Here is a 21,568-nt window from a genome sequence, read left to right on the forward strand (position 1 = left end):
GCTGAGGGAGGGTCAGTGCTGTGGGAGGGTCAGTGCTGAGGGAGTGGGGGCTGTGGGGGGGTCAGTGCTGAGGGAGTGGGCGCTGTCCGAGGTATTAACCCTCTGAGCCGTGCTGCCCGCTGTCCCAAGGAGATTTCACAATGCCTCCCACCTCAGTCTTACACAACGCTGAGTGACGAGGCATCTCGTTCGTAACAGCAGCCCTCGCCTCCCTCTCAATTTGCGAAGGGAAACAGATGAATGTTTGCAAAAGCGTCAGAGAACACTGAGTCATTCACCCCCCCCCCCTCCCCCCTCCCGCAGCCCCACCATCGAGTAATGCCCCAAAGCTGTTTTGACCAGAGTGAGTCAGCATCTGAACATTCATCTGCTTTCGACATCCACATTTGCAGCTGGAGGCCATTCTGCCCAAACCTCCCTCCTCCAACCGTTTCTTCCACTCCATGAGCTCCCTCAGCACTGACCCTCCCTCAGCCCCGACTCCCTCAGCACTGACCCTCCCACAGCACCAACTCCCTCAGCACTGACCCTCCCTCAGCCCCGACTCCCTCAGCACTGACCCTCCCACAGCACCAACTCCCTCAGCACTGACCCTCCCACAGCCCCCACTCCCTCAGCACTGACCCTCCCTCAGCCCCCACTCCCTCAGCACTGACCCTCCCTCAGCACTGACCCTCCCTCAGCCCCCCTCCCTCAGCACTGACCCTCCCTCAGCCCCCACTCCCTCAGCACTGACCCTCCCTCAGCACTGACCCTCCCACAGCACTGACCCTCCCTCAGCACTGACCCTCCCACAGCCCCCACTCCCTCAGAGCTGACCCCACACCTCTCACTGTCACACCCTGATATACCCCACACCCCTCACCCCTCACTGTAACACACTGATATACCCCACACCCCTCACCCCTCACTGTAACACACTGATATATCCCACACCCTCACTGTCACACACTGATATACCCCACACCCCTCACTGTCACACACTGATATACCCCACACCCCTCACTGTAACACTCTGATATACCCCGCACCCCTCACTGTAACACCCTGATATACCCCACACCCCCTCACTGTCACACACTGATATACCCCCACACCCCTCACTGTAACACACTGATATACCCCACACCCCTCACTGTAACACTCTGATATACCCCACACCCCTCACTGTAACACCCTGATATACCCCACACCCCTCACTGTAACACACTGATATACCCCACACCCCACACTGTAACACCCTGATATACCCCACACCCCTCACTGTAACACCCTGATATACCCCACACCCCTCACTGTAACACACTGATATACCCCACACCCCTCACTGTAACACACTGATATACCCCACACCCCTCACTGCAACACCCTGATATACCCCGCACCCCTCACTGTAACACACTGATATACCCCACACCCCTCACTGTAACACACTGATATACCCCACACCCCTCACTGTACCACACTGATATACCCCACACCCCGCACTGTAACACACTGATATACCCCACACCCCTCACTGTAACACCCTGATATACCCCACCCCCCCTCACTGTAACACCCTGATATACCCCACACCCCTCACTGTAACACCCTGATATACCCCACACCCCTCACTGTAACACACTGATATACCCCACACCCCTCACTGTAACACCCCTGATATACCCCACACCCCTCACTGTAACACCCTGATATACCCCACACCCCTCACTGTAACACCCTGATATACCCCACACCCCTCACTGTAACACCCTGATATACCCCACACCCCTCACTGTAACACCCTGATATACCCCACACCCCTCACTGTAACACCCTGATATACCCCACACCCCTCCCTGTAACACACTGATATACCCCACACCCCTCACTGTAACACACTGATATACCCCACACCCCTCACTGTAACACCCTGATATACCCCACACCCCTCACTGTAACACCCTGATATACCCCACACCCCTCACTGTAACACCCTGATATACCCCACACCCCTCACTGTAACACCCTGATATACCCCACCCCCCCTCACTGTAACACCCTGATATACTCCACACCCCTCACTGTAACACCCTGCTATACCCCACACCCCTCACTGTAACACCCTGATATACCCCACACCCCTCACTGTAACACACTGATATACCCCACACCCCTCACTGTAACACACTGAGATACCCCACACCCCTCACTGTAACACCCTGATATACCCCACACCCCTCACTGTAACACCCTGATATACCCCACACCCCTCACTGTAACACCCTGATATACCCCACACCCCCTCACTGTAACACCCTGATATACCCCACACCCCTCACTGTAACACACTGATATACCCCACCCCCCCTCACTGTAACACCCTGATATACCCCACACCCCTCACTGTAACACCCTGATATACCCCACACCCCTCACTGTAACACCCTGATATACCCCACACCCCTCACTGTATCACCCTGATATACCCCACACCCCTCACTGTAACACCCTGATATACCCCACACCCCCTCACTGTAACACACTCATATACCCCACACCCCTCACTGTAACACCCTGATATACCCCACAACCCTCACTGTAACACACTCATATACCCCACACCCCTCACTGTAACACCCTGATATACCCCACACCCCTCACTGTAACACACTGATATACCCCACACCCTCACTGTAACACACTGATATACCCCACACCCCCTCACTGTAACATACTGATATACCCCACACCCCTCACTGTAACATACTGATATACCCCACACCCCTCACTGTAACACACTGATATACCCCACACCCCTCACTGTATCACACTGATATACCCCACACCCCTCACTGTAACAACCTGATATACCCCACACCCCTCACTGTAACACACTGATATACCCCACAGCCGTTCACTGTAACACACTGATATACCCCACACCCCTCACTGTAACACCCTGATATACCCCACACCCCTCAGTGTAACACACTGATATACCCCACACCCCTCACTGTAACACCCTGATATACCCCACACCCCTCAGTGTAACACACTGATATACCCCACACCCCTCACTGTAACACCCTGATATAACCCACACCCCTCACTGTAACACACTGATATACCCCACACCCCTCACAGTAACACCCTGATATACCCCACACCCCTCACTGTAACACCCTGATATACCCCACACCCCTCACTGTAACACCCTGATATACCCCACACACCTCACTGTAACACACTGATATACCCCACACCCCTCACTGTAACACACTGATATACCCCACACCCCTCACTGTAACACACTGATATACCCCACACCCCTCACTGTAACACACTGATATACCCCACACCCCTCACTGTAACACACTAATATACCCCACACCCCCTCACTGTAACATACTGATATACCCCACACCCCCGCACTGTAACACTCTGATATACCCCACACCCCCGCACTGTAACACTCTGATATACCCCACACCCCTCACTGTCACACATGATATACACCACACCCCTCACTGTAACACCCTGATATACCCCACACCCCCGCACTGTAACACTCTGATATACCCCACACCCCTCACTGTCACACCCTGATATACCCCACACCCCCTCACTATAACACACTGATATACCCCACACCCCTCACTGTAACACACTGATATACCCCACACCCCTCACTGTAACACACTGATATATCCCACAGCCCTTCACTGTAACACACTGATATACCCCACACCCCTCACAGTAACACCCTGATATACCCCACACCCCTCACTGTAACACACTGATATACCCCACACCCCTCACTGTAACACCCTGATATACCCCACACCCCTCACTGTAACACCCTGATATACCCCACACCCCTCACTGTAACACCCTGATATACCCCACACCCCTCACTGTAACACCCTGATATACCCCACCCCCCCTCACTGTAACACCCTGATATACCCCACACCCCTCACTGTAACACCCTGATATACCCCACACCCCTCACTGTAACACCCTGATATACCCCACACCCCTCACTGTAACACCCTGATATACCCCACACCCCTCACTGTAACACACTGATATACCCCACACCCTCACTGTAACAAACTGATATACCCCACACCCCCTCACTGTAACATACTGATATATCCCACACCCCTCACTGTAACACCCTGATATACCCCACACCCCTCACTGTAACACACTGATATACCCCACACCCTCACTGTAACAAACTGATATACCCCACACCCCCTCACTGTAACATACTGATATACCCCACACCCCTCACTGTAACACACGGACATACCCCACACCCCTCACTGTAACACACTGATATACCCCACACCCCTCACTGTAACACACTGATATACCCCACACCCCTCGCTGTAACACACTAATATACCCCACACCCTTCACTGTAACACCTTGATATACCCCACACCCCTCACTGTAACACACTGATATACCCCACACCCCTCACTGTAACACACTGATATACCCCACACCCCTCACTGTAACACCCTGATATACCCCACACCCCTCACTGTAACACACTGATATACCCCACACCCCCTCACTGTAACACCCTGATATACCCCACACCCCTCAATGTAACACCCTGATATACCCCACACCCCTCACTGTAACACCCTGATATACCCCACACCCCTCACTGTAACACCCTGATATACCCCACACCCCCTCACTGTAACACCCTGATATACCCCACACCCCTCAATGTAACACCCTGATATACCCCACACCCCTCACTGTAACACCCTGATATACCCCACACACCTCACTGTAACACCCTGATATACCCCACACCCCTCACTGTAACACACTGATATACCCCACACCCCTCACTGTAACACACTGATATGCCCCACACCCCTCACTGTAACACACTGATATACCCCACACCCCTCACTGTAACACCCTGATATACCCCACACCCCTCACTGTAACGCACTGATATACCCCACACCCCCGCAATGTAACACCCTGATATACCCCACACCCCTTACTGTCACACACTGATATACCCCACACCCCTCACTGTCACACACTGATATACTCCACACCCCTCACTGTAACACCCTGATATACCCCACACCCCTCACTGTAACACCCTGATATACCCCACACCCCTCACTGTAACACCCTGATATACCCCAGACCCCTCACTGTAACACACTGATATACCCCACACCCCTCACTGTAACACACTGATATACCCCACACCCCTCACTGTAACCCCCTGATATACCCCACACCCCTCACTGTCACACAATGATATACCCCACACCCCTCACTGTAACACACTGATATACCCCACACTCCTCACTGTATCACACTGATATACCCCACACCCCTCACTGTAACACCCTGATATACCCCACACCCCTCACTGTAACACCCTGATATACCCCAGACCCCTCACTGTAACACACTGATATACCCCACACCCCTCACTGTAACACACTGATATACCCCACACCCCTCACTGTAACCCCCTGATATACCCCACACCCCTCACTGTCACACAATGATATACCCCACACCCCTCACTGTAACACCCTGATATACCCCACACCCCTCACTGTAACGCACTGATATACCCCACACCCCCGCACTATAACACCCTGATATACCCCACACCCCTTACTGTAACACACTGATATACCCCACACCCCTCACTGTCACACACTGATATACTCCACACCCCTCACTGTAACACCCTGATATACCCCACACCCCTCACTGTAACACCCTGATATACCCCACACCCCTCACTGTAACACACTGATATCCCCCACACCCCTCACTGTAACACCCTGATATACCCCACACCCCTCACTGTAACACCCTGATATACCCCACACCCCCTCACTGTAACACCCTAAGATACCCCACACCCCCTCACTGTAACATACTGATATACCCCACACCCCCTCACTGTAACACACTGATATACCCCACCCCCCCTCACTGTAACACCCTGATATACTCCACACCCCTCACTGTAACACCCTGCTATACCCCACACCCCTCACTGTAACACCCTGATATACCCCACACCCCTCACTGTAACACACTGATATACCCCACACCCCTCACTGTAACACACTGAGATACCCCACACCCCTCACTGTAACACCCTGATATACCCCACACCCCTCACTGTAACACCCTGATATACCCCACACCCCTCACTGTAACACCCTGATATACCCCACACCCCCTCACTGTAACACCCTGATATACCCCACACCCCTCACTGTAACACACTGATATACCCCACCCCCCCTCACTGTAACACCCTGATATACCCCACACCCCTCACTGTAACACCCTGATATACCCCACACCCCTCACTGTAACACCCTGATATACCCCACACCCCTCACTGTATCACCCTGATATACCCCACACCCCTCACTGTAACACCCTGATATACCCCACACCCCCTCACTGTAACACACTCATATACCCCACACCCCTCACTGTAACACCCTGATATACCCCACAACCCTCACTGTAACACACTCATATACCCCACACCCCTCACTGTAACACCCTGATATACCCCACACCCCTCACTGTAACACACTGATATACCCCACACCCTCACTGTAACACACTGATATACCCCACACCCCCTCACTGTAACATACTGATATACCCCACACCCCTCACTGTAACATACTGATATACCCCACACCCCTCACTGTAACACACTGATATACCCCACACCCCTCACTGTATCACACTGATATACCCCACACCCCTCACTGTAACAACCTGATATACCCCACACCCCTCACTGTAACACACTGATATACCCCACAGCCGTTCACTGTAACACACTGATATACCCCACACCCCTCACTGTAACACCCTGATATACCCCACACCCCTCAGTGTAACACACTGATATACCCCACACCCCTCACTGTAACACCCTGATATACCCCACACCCCTCAGTGTAACACACTGATATACCCCACACCCCTCACTGTAACACCCTGATATAACCCACACCCCTCACTGTAACACACTGATATACCCCACACCCCTCACAGTAACACCCTGATATACCCCACACCCCTCACTGTAACACCCTGATATACCCCACACCCCTCACTGTAACACCCTGATATACCCCACACACCTCACTGTAACACACTGATATACCCCACACCCCTCACTGTAACACACTGATATACCCCACACCCCTCACTGTAACACACTGATATACCCCACACCCCTCACTGTAACACACTAATATACCCCACACCCCCTCACTGTAACATACTGATATACCCCACACCCCCGCACTGTAACACTCTGATATACCCCACACCCCCGCACTGTAACACTCTGATATACCCCACACCCCTCACTGTCACACATGATATACACCACACCCCTCACTGTAACACCCTGATATACCCCACACCCCCGCACTGTAACACTCTGATATACCCCACACCCCTCACTGTCACACCCTGATATACCCCACACCCCCTCACTATAACACACTGATATACCCCACACCCCTCACTGTAACACACTGATATACCCCACACCCCTCACTGTAACACACTGATATATCCCACAGCCCTTCACTGTAACACACTGATATACCCCACACCCCTCACAGTAACACCCTGATATACCCCACACCCCTCACTGTAACACACTGATATACCCCACACCCCTCACTGTAACACCCTGATATACCCCACACCCCTCACTGTAACACCCTGATATACCCCACACCCCTCACTGTAACACCCTGATATACCCCACACCCCTCACTGTAACACCCTGATATACCCCACCCCCCCTCACTGTAACACCCTGATATACCCCACACCCCTCACTGTAACACCCTGATATACCCCACACCCCTCACTGTAACACCCTGATATACCCCACACCCCTCACTGTAACACCCTGATATACCCCACACCCCTCACTGTAACACACTGATATACCCCACACCCTCACTGTAACAAACTGATATACCCCACACCCCCTCACTGTAACATACTGATATATCCCACACCCCTCACTGTAACACCCTGATATACCCCACACCCCTCACTGTAACACACTGATATACCCCACACCCTCACTGTAACAAACTGATATACCCCACACCCCCTCACTGTAACATACTGATATACCCCACACCCCTCACTGTAACACACGGACATACCCCACACCCCTCACTGTAACACACTGATATACCCCACACCCCTCACTGTAACACACTGATATACCCCACACCCCTCGCTGTAACACACTAATATACCCCACACCCTTCACTGTAACACACTGATATACCCCACACCCCTCACTGTAACACACTGATATACCCCACACCCCTCACTGTAACACACTGATATACCCCACACCCCTCACTGTAACACCCTGATATACCCCACACCCCTCACTGTAACACACTGATATACCCCACACCCCCTCACTGTAACACCCTGATATACCCCACACCCCTCAATGTAACACCCTGATATACCCCACACCCCTCACTGTAACACCCTGATATACCCCACACCCCTCACTGTAACACCCTGATATACCCCACACCCCCTCACTGTAACACCCTGATATACCCCACACCCCTCAATGTAACACCCTGATATACCCCACACCCCTCACTGTAACACCCTGATATACCCCACACACCTCACTGTAACACCCTGATATACCCCACACCCCTCACTGTAACACACTGATATACCCCACACCCCTCACTGTAACACACTGATATGCCCCACACCCCTCACTGTAACACACTGATATACCCCACACCCCTCACTGTAACACCCTGATATACCCCACACCCCTCACTGTAACGCACTGATATACCCCACACCCCCGCAATGTAACACCCTGATATACCCCACACCCCTTACTGTCACACACTGATATACCCCACACCCCTCACTGTCACACACTGATATACTCCACACCCCTCACTGTAACACCCTGATATACCCCACACCCCTCACTGTAACACCCTGATATACCCCACACCCCTCACTGTAACACCCTGATATACCCCAGACCCCTCACTGTAACACACTGATATACCCCACACCCCTCACTGTAACACACTGATATACCCCACACCCCTCACTGTAACCCCCTGATATACCCCACACCCCTCACTGTCACACAATGATATACCCCACACCCCTCACTGTAACACACTGATATACCCCACACTCCTCACTGTATCACACTGATATACCCCACACCCCTCACTGTAACACCCTGATATACCCCACACCCCTCACTGTAACACCCTGATATACCCCAGACCCCTCACTGTAACACACTGATATACCCCACACCCCTCACTGTAACACACTGATATACCCCACACCCCTCACTGTAACCCCCTGATATACCCCACACCCCTCACTGTCACACAATGATATACCCCACACCCCTCACTGTAACACCCTGATATACCCCACACCCCTCACTGTAACGCACTGATATACCCCACACCCCCGCACTATAACACCCTGATATACCCCACACCCCTTACTGTAACACACTGATATACCCCACACCCCTCACTGTCACACACTGATATACTCCACACCCCTCACTGTAACACCCTGATATACCCCACACCCCTCACTGTAACACCCTGATATACCCCACACCCCTCACTGTAACACACTGATATCCCCCACACCCCTCACTGTAACACCCTGATATACCCCACACCCCTCACTGTAACACCCTGATATACCCCACACCCCCTCACTGTAACACCCTAAGATACCCCACACCCCCTCACTGTAACATACTGATATACCCCACACCCCCTCACTGTAACACACTGATATACCCCACACCCCTCACTGTAACACCCTGATATACCCCACACCCCTCACTGTAACATCCTGATATACCCCACACCCCTCACTGTAACACCCTGATATACCCCACACACCTCACTGTAACACCCTGATATACCCCACACCCCTGACTGTAACACCCTGATATACCCCACACCCCTCACTGTAACACACTGATATACCCCACACCCCTCACTGTAACACCCTGATATACCCCACACACCTCACTGTAACACCCTGATATACCCCACACACCTCACTGTAACACCCTGATATACCCCACACCCCTGACTGTAACACCCTGATATACCCCACACCCCCTCACTGTAACACTCTGATATACCCCACGCCCCTCAGTGTAACACACTGATATACCCCACACCCGTCACTGTAACACCCTGATATACCCCACACCCCTCACTGTAACACCCTGATATACCCCACACCCCTCACTGTAACACCCTGATATACCCTACACCCCTCACTGTCACACACTAATACACCCCACACCCCCTCAGTGTAACACACTGATATACCCCACACCCCTCACTGTAACACATTGATATACCCCACACCCCTCACTGTAACACCCTGATATACCCTACACCCCTCACTGTCACACCCTGATATACCCCACACCCCCTCACTGTAACACACTGATATACCCCACACCCCTCACTGTAACTCACTGATATACCCCACACCCCTCACTGTAACACCCTGATATATCCCACACCCCTCACTGTAACACACTGATATACCACACACCCCTCACTGTAACACCCTGATATACTCCACACCCCTCACTGTAACACCCTGATATACCCCACACCCCTCACTGTAACACCCTGATATACCCCACACCCCTCACTGTAACACCCTGATATACCCCACACCCCTCACTGTAACACCCTGATATACCCCACACCCCTCACTGTAACACCCTGACATACCCCACACCCCTCACTGTAACACACTGATATACCCCACACCCCGCACTGTAACACACTGATATACCCCACACCCCGCACTGTAACACCCTGATATACCCCACACCCCTCACTGTAACACACTGATATACCCCACACCACTCACTGTAACACCCTGATATACCCCACACCCCTCACTGTCACACACTGATATACCCCACACCCCTCACTGTAACACACTGATATACCCCACACCCCGCACTGTAACACCCTGATATACCCCACACCCCCTCACTGTAACACACTGATATACCCCACACCCCTCACTGTAACACCCTGATATACCCCACACCCCTCATTGTAACACCCTGATATACCCCACACCCCTCACTGTAACACCCTGATATACCCCACACCCCTCACTGTAACACACTGATATTCTCCACACCCCTCACTGTAACACCCTGATATACCCCACACCCCTCACTGTCACACCCGGATATACCCCACACCCCTCACTGTAACACACTGATATACCCCACACCCCTCACTGTAACACCCTGATATACCCCCCCCACCCCTCACTGTAACACCCTGATATACCCCACACCCCTCACTGTAACACCCTGATATACCCCACACTCCTCACTGTAACACCCTGATATACCCCACACCCCTCACTGTAACACACTGATATACCCCACACCCCCTCACTGTAACACACTGATATACCCCACACCCCTCACTGTAACACCCTGATATACCCCACACCCCTCACTGTAACACACTGATATACCCCACACCCCTCACTGTAACACCCTGATATACCCCACACCCCTCGCTGTAACACCCTGATATACCCCACACCCCTCACTGTAACACACTGATATACCCCACACCCCTCACTGTAACACCCTGATATACCCCACACCCCTCACTGTAACACACTGATATACCCCACACCCCTCACTGTAACACCCTGATATACCCTACACCCCTCACTGTCACACACTGATATACCCCACACCCCTCACTGTAACACACTGATATACCCCACACCCCTCACTGTAACACCCTGATATACCCCACACCCCTCACTGTAACACACTGATATACCCCGCACCCCTCACTGTAACACACTGATATACCCCACACCCCCTCACTGTAACACCCTGATATACCCCACACCCCTCACTGTAACACACTGATATACCCCACACCCCTCACTGTAACACCCTGATATACCCTACACCCCTCACTGTCACACACTGATATACCCCACACCCCTCACTGTAACACACTGATATACCCCACACCCCTCACTGTAACACCCTGATATACCCCACACCCCTCACTGTAACACACTGATATACCCCGCACCCCTCACTGTAACACACTGATATACCCCACACCTCTCACTGTAACACCCTGATATACCCCACACCCCCTCACTGTAACACACTGATATACCCCACACCCCTCACTGCAACACACTGATATACCCCACACCCCTCACTGTAACACACTGATATACCCCACACCCCTCACTGTAACACCCTGATATACCCTACACCCCTCACTGTAACACCCTGATATACCCCACACCCCTCACTGCAACACACTGATATACCCCACACCCCTCACTGTAACACATTGATATACCCCACACCCCTCACTGTAACACCCTGATATACCCTACACCCCTCACTGTCACACCCTGATATACCCCACACCCCCTCACTGTAACACACTGATATACCCCACACCCCTCACTGTAACACATTGATATACCCCACACCCCTCACTGTAACACCCTGATATACCCCACACCCCTCACTGTAACACACTGATATACCCCACACCCCTCACTGTAACACATTGATATACCCCACACCCCTCACTGTAACACCCTGATATACCCTACACCCCTCACTGTCACACACTGATATACCCCACACCCCCTCACTGTAACACACTGATATACCCCACACCCCTCACTGAACCACCCTGATATACCCCACACCCCTCACTGTTACACCCTGATATACTCCACACCCCTCACTGTAACACCCTGATATACCCCACACCCCTCACTGTAACACCCTGATATACCCCACACCCCTCACTGTAACACCCTGATATACCCCACACCCCTCACTGTAACACCCTGACATACCCCACACCCCTCACTGTAACACCCTGACATACCCCACACCCCTCACTGTAACACCCTGATATACCCCACACCCCTCACTGTAACACACTGATATTCTCCACACCCCTCACTGTAACACCCTGATATACCCCACACCCCTCACTGTCACACCCGGATATACCCCACACCCCTCACTGCAACACCCTGATATACCCCGCACCCCTCACTGTAACACACTGATATACCCCACACCCCTCACTGTAACACACTGATATACCCCACACCCCTCACTGTAACACCCTGATATACCCCACACTCCTCACTGTAACACCCTGATATACCCCACACCCCTCACTGTAACACACTGATATACCCCACACCCCCTCACTGTAACACACTGATATACCCCACACCCCTCACTGTAACACCCTGATATACCCCACACCCCTCACTGTAACACACTGATATACCCCACACCCCTCACTGTAACACCCTGATATACCCCACACCCCTCGCTGTAACACCCTGATATACCCCACACCCCTCACTGTAACACACTGATATACCCCACACCCCTCACTGTAACACCCTGATATACCCCACACCCCTCACTGTAACACACTGATATACCCCACACCCCTCACTGTAACACCCTGATATACCCTACACCCCTCACTGTCACACACTGATATACCCCACACCCCTCACTGTAACACACTGATATACCCCACACCCCTCACTGTAACACACTGATATACCCCACACCCCTCACTGTAACACCCTGATATACCCCACACCCCTCACTGTAACACACTGATATACCCCGCACCCCTCACTGTAACACACTGATATACCCCACACCCCCTCACTGTAACACCCTGATATACCCCACACCCCTCACTGTAACACACTGATATACCCCACACCCCTCACTGTAACACCCTGATATACCCTACACCCCTCACTGTCACACACTGATATACCCCACACCCCTCACTGTAACACACTGATATACCCCACACCCCTCACTGTAACACCCTGATATACCCCACACCCCTCACTGTAACACACTGATATACCCCGCACCCCTCACTGTAACACACTGATATACCCCACACCTCTCACTGTAACACCCTGATATACCCCACACCCCCTCACTGTAACACACTGATATACCCCACACCCCTCACTGCAACACACTGATATACCCCACACCCCTCACTGTAACACACTGATATACCCCACACCCCTCACTGTAACACCCTGATATACCCTACACCCCTCACTGTAACACCCTGATATACCCCACACCCCTCACTGCAACACACTGATATACCCCACACCCCTCACTGTAACACATTGATATACCCCACACCCCTCACTGTAACACCCTGATATACCCTACACCCCTCACTGTCACACCCTGATATACCCCACACCCCCTCACTGTAACACACTGATATACCCCACACCCCTCACTGTAACACATTGATATACCCCACACCCCTCACTGTAACACCCTGATATACCCCACACCCCTCACTGTAACACACTGATATACCCCACACCCCTCACTGTAACACATTGATATACCCCACACCCCTCACTGTAACACCCTGATATACCCTACACCCCTCACTGTCACACACTGATATACCCCACACCCCCTCACTGTAACACACTGATATACCCCACACCCCTCACTGAACCACCCTGATATACCCCACACCCCTCACTGTTACACCCTGATATACTCCACACCCCTCACTGTAACACCCTGATATACCCCACACCCCTCACTGTAACACCCTGATATACCCCACACCCCTCACTGTAACACCCTGATATACCCCACACCCCTCACTGTAACACCCTGACATACCCCACACCCCTCACTGTAACACCCTGACATACCCCACACCCCTCACTGTAACACCCTGATATACCCCACACCCCTCACTGTAACACACTGATATACTCCACACCCCTCACTGTAATACCCTGATATACCCCACACCCCTCACTGTAACACACTGATATACCCCACACCCCTCACTGCAACACCCTGATATACCCCGCACCCCTCACTGTAACACACTGATATACCCCACACCCCTCACTGTAACACACTGATATACCCCACACCCCTGACTGTAACACCCTGATATACCCCACACCTCTCACTGTAACACCCTGATATACCCCACACCCCTCACTGTAACACCCTGATATACCCCACACCCCTCGCTGTAACACACTGATATACCCCACACCCCTCACTGTCACACCCGGATATACCCCACACCCCTCACTGTCACACACTGATATACCCCACACCCCTCACTGTCACACCCGGATATACCCCACACCCCTCACTGTCACACACTGATATACCCCACACCCCTCACTGTCACACCCGGATATACCCCACACCCCTCACTGTAACACCCTGATATACCCCACACCCCTCACTGTAACACCCTGATATACCCCACACCCTCACTGTAACACCCTGATATACCCCACACCCCTCACTGTAACACCCTGATATACCCCACACCCCTCACTGTAACACCCTGATATACCCCACACCCCTCACTGTAACACCCTGATATACCCCACACCCCTCACTGTAACACCCTGATATACCCCACACCCCTCACTGTCACACACACTGATATACCCCACACCCCTCACTGTAACACCCTGATATACCCACACCCCTCACTGTCACACACTGATATACCCCACACCCCTCACTGTAACACCCTGATATACCCCACACCCCCTCACTGTAACACACTGATATACCCCACACCCCTCACTGTAACACCCTGATATACCCCACACCCTTCACTGTAACACCCTGATATACCCCACACCCCCTCACTGTAACACCCTAATATACCCCACACCCCTCACTGTAACACCCTGATATACCCCACACCCCTCACTGTAACACACTGATATACCCCACACCCCTCACTGTCACACACACTGATATACCCCACACCCCTCACTGTAACACCCTGATATACCCCACACCCTTCACTGTAACACCCTGATATACCCCACATCCCTCACTGTAACACCCTGATATACCCCACACCCCTCACTGTAACACACTGATATACCCCACACCTCTCACTGTAACACCCTGATATACCCCACACCCCTCACTGTAACACCCTGATATACCCCACATCCCTCACTGTAACACCCTGATATACCCCACACCCCTCACTGTAACACCCTGATATACCCCAGGTCTGGGCGAGGGGATTGGGTATAACATGTTAACTCTGGGACTCCAAGTGTGTGAACCATACCTCGCCCCCTGCTGGAACCCGTCGGTGCTGCAGCTCACACTGACTCGGTGTCGCCTCCGGTGGTAAAGGACGGCAATTCGAGCCCATGGATTGGTGGGCATGGCTGATGGGCTCTGCTGCAGACGGCCATTCAGCCCATCAGCACTGACTGCATTCGGTCCCTCACAAAGAGATGAGGAACACATAGAGGGGGAGGAGTTGTGCTCGGCTTCTCATAGGCCCATGTGATAACGCACCCCTCCCTCGCCCACCGTTACCCAGCGGTCCTGGACGCTGAGTCTTACGAGAGGGTGTCAATCCCTCTCTCTGCTCGATGTCACCCTCAAGCCCTGAGATTGATGCCCCCTACTCTGGCACAGAAGTCCCACCAGCCTCTATAGAGTCAGTGCTGAGGGAGTGGGGGCTGTGGGAGGGCCAGTGCTGAGGGAGGGTCAGTGCTGAGGGAGTGGGCGCTGTGGGAGGTTCAGTGCTGAGGGAGGGTCAGTGCTGAGGGAGTGGGGGCTGTGGGAGGGTCAGTGCTGAGGGAGGGTCAGTGCTGAGGGAGTGGGGGCTGTGGGAGGGTCAGTGCTGTGGGAGGGTCAGTGCTGAGGGAGGGTCAGTGCTGAGGGAGTGGGGGCTGTGGGAGGGTCAGTGCTGAGGGAGGGTCAGTGCTGAGGGAGTGGGGGCTGTGGGAGGGTCAGTGCTGAGGGAGTGGGAGCTGTGGGAGGGTCAGTGCTGAGGGAGTGGGGGCTGTGGGAGGGTCAGTGCTGAGGGAGGGTCAGTGCTGAGGGAGTGGGAGCTGTGGGAGGGTCAGTGCTGAGGGAGTGGGGGCTGAGGGAGGGTCAGTGCTGAGGGAGTGGGTGCTGAGGTAGGGTCAGTGCTGAGGGAGTGGGTGCTGTGGGAGGGTCAGTGCTGAGGGAGTGGGGGCTGTGGGAGGGTCAGTGCTGAGGGAGTGGGGGCTGTGGGAGGGTCAGTGCTGAGGGAGTGGGAGCTGTGGGAGGGTCAGTGCTGAGGGAGTGGGGGCTGTGGGAGGGTCAGTGCTGAGGAAGGGTCAGTGCTGAGGGAGTGGGGGCTGAGGGAGGGTCAGTGCAGAGGGAGTGGGGGCTGTGGGAGGGTCAGTGCTGAGGGAGGGTCAATGCTGAGGGAGGGTCAGTGCTGAGGGAGTGGGTGCTGAGGGAGGGTCAGTGCTGAGGGGGTGAGCACTGTGGGAGGGTCAGTGCTGAGGGAGTGGGGGCTGAGGGAGGGTCAGTGCTGAGGGAGTGGGGGCTGTGGGAGGGTCAGTGCTGAGGGAGTGGGGGCTGAGGGAGGGTCAGTGCTGAGGGAGTGGGTGCTGAGGTAGGGTCAGTGCTGAGGGAGTGGGTGCTGAGGGAGGGTCAGTGCTGAGGGAGGGTCAGTGCTGTGGGAGGGTCAGTGCTGAGGGAGTGGGGGCTGTGGGAGGGTCAGTGCTGAGGGAGTGGGGGCTGTGGGAGGGTCAGTGCTGAGGGAGTGGGAGCTGTGGGAGGGTCAGTGCTGAGGGAGTGGGGGCTGTGGGAGGGTCAGTGCTGAGGAAGGGTCAGTGCTGAGGGAGTGGGGGCTGAGGGAGGGTCAGTGCAGAGGGAGTGGGGGCTGTGGGAGGGTCAGTGCTGAGGGAGGGTCAATGCTGAGGGAGGGTCAGTGCTGAGGGAGTGGGGGCTGTGGGAGGGTCAGTGCTGAGGGAGTGGGTGCTGTAGGAGGGTCAGTGCTGAGGGTGTGGGTGCTATGGGTGGGTCAGTGCTGAGGGAGTGGGTGCTGTGGGAGGGTCAGTGCTGAGGGAGGGTCAGTGCTGAGGGAGTGGGGGCTGTGGGAGGGTCAGTGCTGAGGGAGGGTCAGTGCTGAGGGAGTGGGGGCTGTGGGAGGGTCAGTGCTGAGGGAGTGGGTGCTGAGGGAGTGGGTGCTGTGGGTGGGTCAGTGCTGAGGGAGTGGGTGCTGTGGGAGGGTCAGTGCTGAGGGAGGGTCAGTGCTGAGGGTGTGGGTGCTATGGGTGGGTCAGTGCTGAGGGAGTGGGTGCTGAGGGAGTGGGTGCTGTGGGAGGGTCAGTGCTGAGGGAGTGGGTGCTGTAGGAGGGTCAGTGCTGAGGGTGTGGGTGCTATGGGTGGGTCAGTGCTGAGGGAGTGGGTGCTGTGGGAGGGTCAGTGCTGAGGGAGGGTCAGTGCTGTGGGAGGGTCAGTGCTGAGGGAGGGTCAGTGCTGAGGGAGTGGGGGCTGTGGGAGGGTCAGTGCTGAGGGAGTGGGTGCTGAGGGAGTGGGTGCTGTGGGTGGGTCAGTGCTGAGGGAGTGGGTGCTGTGGGAGGGTCAGTGCTGAGGGAGGGTCAGTGCTGAGGGTGTGGGTGCTATGGGTGGGTCAGTGCTGAGGGAGTGGGTGCTGTGGGAGGGTCAGTGCTGAGGGAGGGTCAGTGCTGTGGGAGGGTCAGTGCTGAGGGAGTGGGGGCTGTGGGAGGGTCAGTGCTGAGGGAGGGTCAGTGCTGGGGGAGTGGGGGCTGTGGGAGGGTCAGTGCTGAGGGAGTGGGGGCTGTGGGAGGGTCAGTGCTGAGGGAGGGTCAGTGCTGAGGGAGGGTCAGTGCTGAGGGAGTGGGGGCTGTGGGAGGGTCAGTGCTGAGGGAGTGGGGGCTGTGGGAGGGTCAGTGCTGAGGGAGGGTCAGTGCTGAGGGAGGGTCAGTGCTGAGGGAGTGGGCCCTGTGGGAGGGTCAGTGCTGAGGGAGGGTCAGTGCTGAGGGAGTGGGGGCTGTGGGAGGGTCAGTGCTGAGGGAGTGGGTGCTGTGGGAGGGTCAGTGCTGAGGGAGGGTCAGTGCTGGGGGAGTGGGTGCTGAGGGAGGGTCAGTGCTGAGGGAGTGGGGGCTGAGGGAGGGTCAGTGCTGAGGGAGTGGGCGCTGTGGGAGGGTCAGTGCTGAGGGAGTGGGGGCTGTGGGAGGGTCAGTGCTGAGGGAGTGGGCCCTGGGGGAGGGTCAGTGCTGAGGGAGTGGGGGCTGTGGGAGGGTCAGTGCTGAGGGAGGGTCAGTGCTGAGGGAGGGTCAGTGCTGAGGGAGTGGGGGCTGTGAGAGGGTCAGTGCTGAGGGAGGGTCAGTGCTGTGGGAGGGTCAGTGCTGAGGGAGGGTCAGTGCTGAGGGAGTGGGGGCTGTGGGAGGGTCAGTGCTGAGGGAGGGTCAGTGCTGAGGGAGTGGGGGCTGTGGGAGGGTCAGTGCTGAGGGAGTGGGGGCTGTGGGAGGGTCAGTGCTGTGGGAGGGTCAGTGCTGAGGGAGGGTCAGTGCTGAGGGAGTGGGGGCTGAGGGAGGGTCAGTGCTGAGGGAGTGGGGGCTGTGGGAGGGTCAGTGCTGAGGGAGTGGGGGCTGTGGGAGGGTCAGTGCTGAGGGAGTGGGGGCTGTGGGAGGGTCAGTGCTGAGGGAGGGTCAGTGCTGAGGGAGCGGGGGCTGTGGGAGGGTCAGTGCTGAGGGAGGGTCAGTGCTGAGGGAGGGTCAGTGCTGAGGGAGTGGGGGCTGTGGGAGGGTCAGTGCTGAGGGAGCGGGGGCTGTGGGAGGGTCAGTGCTGAGGGAGTGGGTGCTGTGGGAGGGTCAGTGCTGAGGGAGGGTCAGTGCTGAGGGAGTGGGGGCTGTGGGAGGGTCAGTGCTGAGGGAGTGGGGGCTGTGGGAGGGTCAGTGCTGAGGGAGGGTCAGTGCTGAGGGAGTGGGCGCTGTGGGAGGGTCAGGTAATGGTCTTGTTTGGTTCCCCAGGTGATGGACTCGGCCATGCCTCTGATTGGCGATCACCAACAGGAGGATAAACATCTGATTGCTGACCTGGTCGTGACCAAGATGAGTCAACTGATCCCCCGGACCCCTGTCCCGTCCCCAGTCAGACCCCCCGTGGCCCAGGAACCCCAGGTAAATGCCCTCCCATTGGGATTGGGAATCCTGATGTGTTGTTGACGGCTGTTCGGCCCCTCTATCCTGTCCCTTATCCTCGCCCGCTCATGCCTCTGGCTCCCCCATTAATCTCTCCCCTCCACGTCATCCTCCCACTGCACACTCCAACCCTGGCTTTTCCGAAATTCCGACAGGAACCAGCTTCCACCGCACAACAAATCCAAGTAATTCGCATCTACCCCCCTCTGGGTCTTTATCCCGTTCCCCCTCTATCTCCATCTCAGGGTCTTTATCCCATTCCCCCTCTATCCTCGTCTCTGGGTCTTTATCCCGTTCCCCCTCTATCCCTGTCTCCCCCTCTGGGTCTTTATCCCGTTCCCCCTCTATCCCTGTCTCTGGGTCGATATCCCGTTCCCCCTCTATCCCCGTCTCTGGGTCTTTATCCCGTTCCCCCTCTATCCCCGTCTCTGGGTCTTTATCTTGTTCCCCCTCTATCCCTGTCTCCCCCTCTGGGTCTTTATCCCGTTCCCCCTCTATCCCCGTCTCTGGGTCTTTATCCTGTTCCCCCTCTATCCTCGTCTCCCCCTCTGGGTCTTTATCCCCTTCCCCCTCTATCCCCTTCCCCCTCTATCCCCGTCTCCCCCTCTGGGTCTTTATCCCCTTCCCCCTCTATCCCCGTCTCCCCCTCTGGGTCTTTATCCCGTTCCCCCTCTATCCCCGTCTCCCCCTCTGGGTCTTTATCCCGTTCCCCCTCTATCCCCGTCTCCCCCTCTGGGTCTTTATCCCATTCCCCCTCTATCCCCGTCTCCCCCTCTGGGTCTTTATCCCGTTCCCCCTCTATCGCCGTCTCTGGGTCTTTATCCCGTTCACCCTCTATCCCTGTCTCCCCCTCTGGGTCTTTATCCCGTTCCCCCTCTATCTCCGTCTCTGGGTCTTTATCCCATTCACCCTCTATCCCCGTCTCTGGGTCTTTATCCTGTTCCCCCTCTATCCCCGTCTCTGGGTCTTTATCCCATTCCCCCTCTATCCCCGGCTCTGGGTCTTTATCCCGTTCCCCATCTATCCCCGTCTCCCCCTCTGGGTCTTTATCCTGTTCCCCCTCTATCCCCGTCTCTGGGTCTTTATCCCGTTCCCCCTCTATCCCCGTCTCTGGGTCTTTATCCCTGTTCCCCCTCTATCCCCGTCTCTGGGTCTTTATCCCATTCCCCCTCTATCCCCGTCTCCCCCTCTGGGTCTTTATCCCGTTCCCCCTCTATCCCCGTCTCTGGGTCTTTATCCCGTTCCCCCTCTATCCCCGTCTCCCCCTCTGGGTCTTTATCCCGTTCCCCCTCTATCCCTGTCTCTGGGTCTTTATCCCGTTCCCCCTCTATCCCCGTCTCTGGGTCTTTATCCCGTTCCCCCTCTATCCCCGTCTCTG

Source organism: Chiloscyllium punctatum, chromosome 34, assembly GCF_047496795.1.
Source record: "Chiloscyllium punctatum isolate Juve2018m chromosome 34, sChiPun1.3, whole genome shotgun sequence".
Taxonomy (NCBI): domain Eukaryota; kingdom Metazoa; phylum Chordata; class Chondrichthyes; order Orectolobiformes; family Hemiscylliidae; genus Chiloscyllium; species Chiloscyllium punctatum.